This window comes from Bactrocera latifrons, unplaced genomic scaffold (genome assembly GCF_001853355.1).
Source record: "Bactrocera latifrons isolate USDA-ARS-PBARC rearing strain unplaced genomic scaffold, ASM185335v1 scaffold_291, whole genome shotgun sequence".
Lineage (NCBI taxonomy): Eukaryota > Metazoa > Arthropoda > Insecta > Diptera > Tephritidae > Bactrocera > Bactrocera latifrons.
In genome coordinates, this window is record NW_017536530.1 from 134,748 (window position 1) to 141,467 (window position 6,720).

General features: G+C 35.7%; 1 protein-coding gene across 1 annotated transcript in view; it reads right to left on the minus strand.

The window, feature by feature from the left end:
- The window catches only part of LOC108970238 (frizzled-2), an 80,952-nt gene extending 78,164 nt beyond the window's left edge, over positions 1 to 2,788 (minus strand). The window contains exon 1 of the mRNA XM_018935510.1: positions 1,404 to 2,788. The gene's annotated coding sequence lies outside the window, so the exon portion shown is untranslated. The remainder of the gene's footprint in view (positions 1 to 1,403) is intronic.
- Positions 2,789 to 6,720: the final 3,932 nt, after the last annotated feature.

Here is a 6,720-nt window from a genome sequence, read left to right on the forward strand (position 1 = left end):
AAAAAAAAAAAAAAAAAAATCGACAAAAAGAAGTATACTTTTTTCTGATTCTGTTCTGATGTTTCATCGTATGATTTCATTTAAAGCATCCATTATACTATCCAAATTGCATTCACAAATTTAGGGTTTTCAACAAAGTATGCGTGTTACGTTGGATGCACAAGAGATGAATCAAAAGTTAAAAAAAAAAAATAAAAATAAAAAAAAAAATAAAAATTCGATAAGAGGACTGCTTCAGTTCCAATCGACAATCTGGTTAAAAATCTGCACAATTATAGCAATATTATATGCGTTTCAATTTACTTGAATAGGTAATGATACAAAGACAATTAACTGCCTCGAAATCCATTTTTTAAGCCATTCCCTCAATTTGTTATAATGTACTATTTGTAGAAATATAATCGTTTAATTAAAATTAAATTTTGATATCTTATTGTGCTGTCGGATAATAAAGAAGCAACAAAATTTAAAAATCTCTGGCAATACCCTGAAGAAGTATTAGGTTGTCAAAAAAGTCTTGCGGTATTTTCGCTACTTGGCGCTGACTGTGCGTAGTTCTAGTTTTATTCGTCGCATCGGGTCATGCTATACCTTTTTGGAAAGCTCATTTCAAGCGCTAACACGTGTTTGATTGATTGTYVTTTCTTTTAAGTCATTCGTGAGTTATAGCGTCGCAAACATGGAGCAAAATGAAGAGAAAATACGGCACATTTTGCAAAAATGCAAATCAAGCCGCCAATAAAATTTGTGCAATTTATGGACCCGATACAGTTTCCATTTCCACCACACAACGATGGTTTCAACGTTTTCGTTCTGGTGTAGAGGTGGTGCGCCACGCTCCAGAAGGCCTGTCGTCGAAAATTGCGATAAAATCGCTGAATTGGTCGAAAGAGACCGGCATAGTAGCGGCCGTAGCATCGGTCAAGAGCTGGGCATAAGTCATCAAAAAAATTTTATGAGCAATTGAAAATTCAATAAAAATACCGGAAGAGATACCGCAAGACTTTTTTGACAACCTATTATATCAAGTTTGCCAGGACATCTGTAAGTCTCAGAAGGAAAGGAAATTAATCAAGTTCGCCTTTACATGCTCTAACTAGTTCTCAAATTTTTGAGATATCAATCTGAAATTGTGCGCACGTTCTTTTCTCCTTAAGGAACCGTTAATTTGTCAGGAAACTGTCATACGAAATGACCAAAAAAACTAAGTGCGCGAGTGGAAATCTTTTTTATTTGTGAGGGGTTGTGCTGTGGTGTTTTTCTTGTTTATAATCTCTTAGACTCCTTTTGGTTGCTTTGTTTGGTTCAACGCAGGGCCAAATATATATTGTACATATATTTTAAAAACTTATAATAACGTTTAACGTATTTAATTTTAACGTCTTAGAAATTGCTCAACATACCTTTGGGGTTTTCAGCAGTTATTCGAATTATCCAAAAGTTGTAAGAAAAAAGTTAAAATTTCAAGAATATTTTTGTATGAAACAAAAATAGTAAAATTTTAATAAATTTGGCACACAGTTATCACAGAACCAAAATATTTGGAAAGTGAATAGTAAACAATAGCACAACTTGACAACAAACTTTGAGCACAAAAAATTGTTGCAGTACACGATTTATTTTTTTTATGATTTCGCTGATTATTCGTTACTTTTAAAATTTTTTTTTATTTTGTTTTTTAGTAATTTCTTTATGTAAAGTATTGTACAGGAAAGCGTCGATACTGTTTTTTATTACTTTATAGTAACACAATTATTATTTTTTATGTTCTTGAAAATTAAACGTGCTGTTTGCATTCTTTTTAGGTGCAGCTTGCGCCGTTTACCGTCTGCCCCAGTGCCTACGCTGACGCCGTCAACATCATCGATCACCTGCCAACGCATTGCCGCCACATTTTTAACATTAACACAGACAACGAAAGCAATAACAACAAGTAAATGTTTACGATTTTTTTCAAAAGCTATATTACATCAAACACACTAATATTTGTCTGTCTGCGTAAAATTCGGATTTCCTTTTTTACTTTTACGTCGCTTTTCCACTTCTAACTCGAACAATATTAGCGTTTTCACTATTTATTATTACCTTTTATGCTTTGCTGGCTTTCCTCATACGCGTGCACATATTTACTGTTGTTGTTATTGTTGCTTTTTCGCCGCTAACAATGATTCTCTCAGCCTCTTTGGGCTGTTTTACTCCGGCACTTTGACTTTGCGCCTCTTGGTTAATTCTTCATTGTTGTTTTTATTATTTTATATTGTTTAGCGTTTTCTATGTTCCTTTTGGATTTTTTGCWCGCTATTTATGTTTTGTTTTTGTTTTTTTCACTAATTTTAACAAAGCATAGCAAATTTACTTATGGAAAATAAATTGTTGAAAACGATTCGTAACGAAATGACGACAATGGCAGCGACGCGTGTATACGAAAATAACCAGGCTGTCCCAAACAAAACCGGACCAACGGAGTGTAGTCAGGGTTGATTGTAACGAGAATTTTGCGCGAGTTGAGCCGAAAATCAATTTTGCCCCAATCAATTAGTAGTTCACATTTTACCATTTAATATACATAGTTACACAGTATTTGTCATTGTTACACAAAAGTTCGTAAGTTTATTGTTTCAAAATCTATATACACGAACACTTCTTGCACAACATTGAAAACATTTATTGTTCCGTTACTTGTGCGTTTTCGACCGCAAATGCATTCGCTATGCAACAACACGTTCGGCCACACTTCCGTAAATTTACTCAAATCAACCAAACGACACGATCGTCAGAAATGAACTGAATTAAAGTGGCTCACAGATAAAGTGGGCAAGGTTGTAGTGCAAACGACGAGTAGAGTGCACAGCGGAAAGCCAACAAATTTTACAACTGCGAGTGGTGTGTGTTGGTGGTGTTGTTGCTGGTGTATCTTTACGTCGCTAGTTGCTAGTGTCGCTCCCCAAATTGTTTGTTATTTACGGCTCTCGCTAACCGGTTACGTACTACAATACATGTGTGCTTCTATGAGATACTCTATCTTAGATATGTATGTACATAAATGTATGGTAGATGAGAGCGCGCTCTCAGCAATTGAAAAGAAAATAATCTGAAAATATGTAGCTGAGATTGTTGGCATGATGCATGGGTAAAGTCAAAGTGTGAGTGTGAAATTGTGCGATTCTCTTGAGCGGAGGAAGAAGAAATGCATTGTTTGTTGGAGTCGTGTGCGTTTTGGTATCTTGTTTAGCGAGCGGATATACTGCATTCATAGCACGATTGTGGGAAATTAGTGCACGCTCTCATTATTAGTTTTGCATTATAAATTTTTTATACCTGTAGTTTGGAGAGAGCGCAACTGAGTAGTTCATAATAAAATAAATTAGAAAGAGTAATTGAGAAGAGTAATACGTTAGTGAGGGGTGAGTTGGTAGGGAAGACTGGCTAGTTTTTGAAGATATGAGAAGATTTTTTTGTAGTTTGAGAAATAACATGCGATTTTTGTTACTTTGTATCATGCGATATTTTGTAATTAATTTGTAAGAAGAATGGAGCAGCGTTATAAATCAGTTGTATATTCTTTTCCTGTGCTCACAGAAAAATTCAGTCAGAGATATGTATATTACTTTTCAAATTATATCTCATGTTAAGCTAATTTTGTTCCAGAACAATCATTATTGGAAATCTATAAAAGGAAGGCTGCAACTGTTCACCTAGCAATAGAACATATTAAAGTACATCTGAAGACCTGAAGATCGCATGAGTTAGTTTCAGGTATCACTGTCAGTTATTCAGTTGAAGATCGACTGAATAGATATTTTCTATATATAAATGGATTCTTCTTTTGAAAGTGGCAGAAAGATGGGATATTCTCGAATAATCCCTACAGTGAAATTGAATAGTTACATAAATTTTACAAGCCCTTTCAAAGCTTCCAAGCTTTCAATACATAGTATAAGGGAATGGAAAGAAACTATTTGCGAAAAAAATAATATTTTTTTTATTACGGAGGTTTCCGTGGAAAGCAGTTGATCTTCAATCTTATATTATGTTTAGGTAACCAAAATTTTCGTACTCTTTTTATGAATGATTATATTAGGTTGTCAAAAAAAGTCTTGCGGTATTTTCGCTAGTTGGCGCTGAGAGCGTGTAGTTCTAGTTTTATTCATCGCATCGGGTCATGCTATACCTTTTCGGAAAGCTCATTTCAAGCGCTAACACGTGTTTGATTGATTGTCCTTTCTTTTAAGTCGTTCGTGAGTTATAGCGTCGCAAACATGGAGCAAAATAATGAGAAAATAGGGCACATTTTGCAAAAATGCATCTCAAGCCGCCAATAAAATTTGTGCAGTTTATGGACCCGATACAGTTTCCATTTCCACCGCACAACGATGGTTTCAACGTTTTYGTTCTGGTGTAGAGGTGGTCGAAGATGCGCCACGCTCCGGAAGGCCTRTCGTCGAAAATTGCGATAAAATCGCTGAAYTGKTCGAAAGAGACCGGCATAGTAGCAGCCGTAGCATCGGTCAAGAGCTGGGCATGAGTCATCAAAAAAAATTTATGAACAATTGAAAATTTAATAAAAATACCGCAAGAAATAACGCAAGACTTTTTTAACAAACTATTATATGTTTTGATGTCTGATTTGGACAGTGAGCTAACCCGATAACTTAATCATTTTGGGGAGGAAAAATAGGATTTATTACTTTCAAAAAATTGGTTTAATTCAGTTTTTAGCTTCTAAGAGACAATATAGAGTTTATATGTTCTAACATGAAGGTGTTTGAATACCCTCCTATTTCTCCAATTTGGAAAAGAGTCAACGCTTGAGTAGGTCAGGGGAAAAACATACCACTATGATTCTTTGCAGTGTGTTTCAATGAAAAAACATAACATACATTATAATCTCCCCTTTAAGCTTATTTCCACCCTTTAAATCTAGACGAACTCTAAACGTGGTACCGGTAAATGACAAATGCACTCACATTTGTACCAAAACACGCGACCAACAGCGAAACAAATTAAATTTAAAGCCTAATCCTCGAATCCTTGTCATGTCACACAACAAACTCGTAAATCTGACGCAACTGTCATACAACATTCACTGACAGTTAGTTGACAGTATTTTGCATTTATTGCTCTATTCCGACACTCGCCTTCGAGCAAGTGGATTTCAGGTGAGCGGTAAAAAGATGAAGAGAGCAAGCAACAGCGAGTATGATTTGCAGCAAATTGGATTTTTCTCTCTTGACATTGCATCCGATTTTAGTTGTCTGCCATCACAAATGATTTACTTTGCTGTGCCTAAGAAAAGCGTAAAATAAAATTGCAAAAGAAAAATTGAATGAAATGTAAAAAATTTGTGCGCGTTTTCAATTTGTGCGGAGGCTTTCAGTCGTTCGCCTCTTGAGCACATATGGAAATTCATACTTCATGTGCTCTGCATATGTTTATATTGTTGTATATATGGTATGAACCTCATGCATGCTGTAATTTATGTAGCGCCCCGCTGATTGTTTGATTTGGTTGCGTGGTCCGCTAATGGCTGGGTAGCTGCTCGGCTGCCGGCTGGCTTGTGTCTGCTCGCTCCGCTTGGAATTGCATTGCCGCCGCTTCGTCATTAGCTTCTGCCGCGGTTGGTTGCTCTTCATTTGGTCTGGTATTTTGGGAGGGCTTTAAAAGGAGTTCGAGTAAAAGGGTTATATTCGGAAAGCGATCGAATGTTGTCCTATTCTTGCTTTTCAGTTTTCATCGCCAGCCAATTATAACTATCACTGGACGAGATCGTTTTCTAAAATTAACTGATCGGTTTAAATACCTTAAGGGGCTTAGATCTTAGGTTTTACGTTTCAAATTCGGGAATGAAATAGTCGGTTATCATGGCGCGATAATGGTCGCCATTGACGATTACGTTTTCATATAATTTTTGAAGAAATATAGACTGATGAGTGCACCGGCCTAAAAACCACACCAAAACGTTCGTTTTTGTGGATGAAATGACAGCTCTTAAATCTCAACAATCTTGCTTGTTTATATACCCATTGAACCAGAAATGAGTCTTATTGCTGAAAAAATGTTTACTCGATAAACTTGTTTTTCCACCTCTTCTTCTATTTGTGCCGGAAGCCGATGTTATTATACATTTTTATACACGTAACTCACACAGAGTTTGCCATCGCCCATAGACATTGACGACTACCATTCTGAGTTCTTTGTTTTTTCGGCATTGGTCGAAATTGGATTAGAATTTAGTTCCATGTTTTTGTTTTGGTTTGTCTAGAGGTAGAGGCAGTTTAGATCCATATTGATATTGACAGAAAAGTTCCCGTCTCGGAAATCATTAGTCGGTCAAGAGAGTTATGCCTCGAAATACTTTTCTTAAGGACTAATAAGTATGCTTAAAATAGGTTCTGTTCTATACAAAATATGAACAATAAATAATGATTTCAATGTTGATCATACGATAGGTCTGATTCGGGTGGATTTTGTTCAAAGTAAATGCAATTTTAAAAGCCAAGAATGCCGGAAAGTTAAGTAGGTAAACGAATTGATCCTACGACGAATCTAATGAGAGTAGTCAAAAGAAATAATAGAAATTTAAGACGCGACAGATCAGAGGTTTTGCCAAGACTGGGTGTTGATTAGAGAGGTTCGGCTTTGAAAATAAAAAATATTTAAAATAATAAGATAAATAAATGCACTAATTGTGAACTGAATCCTCAGAAAGTAGTAGTTAGT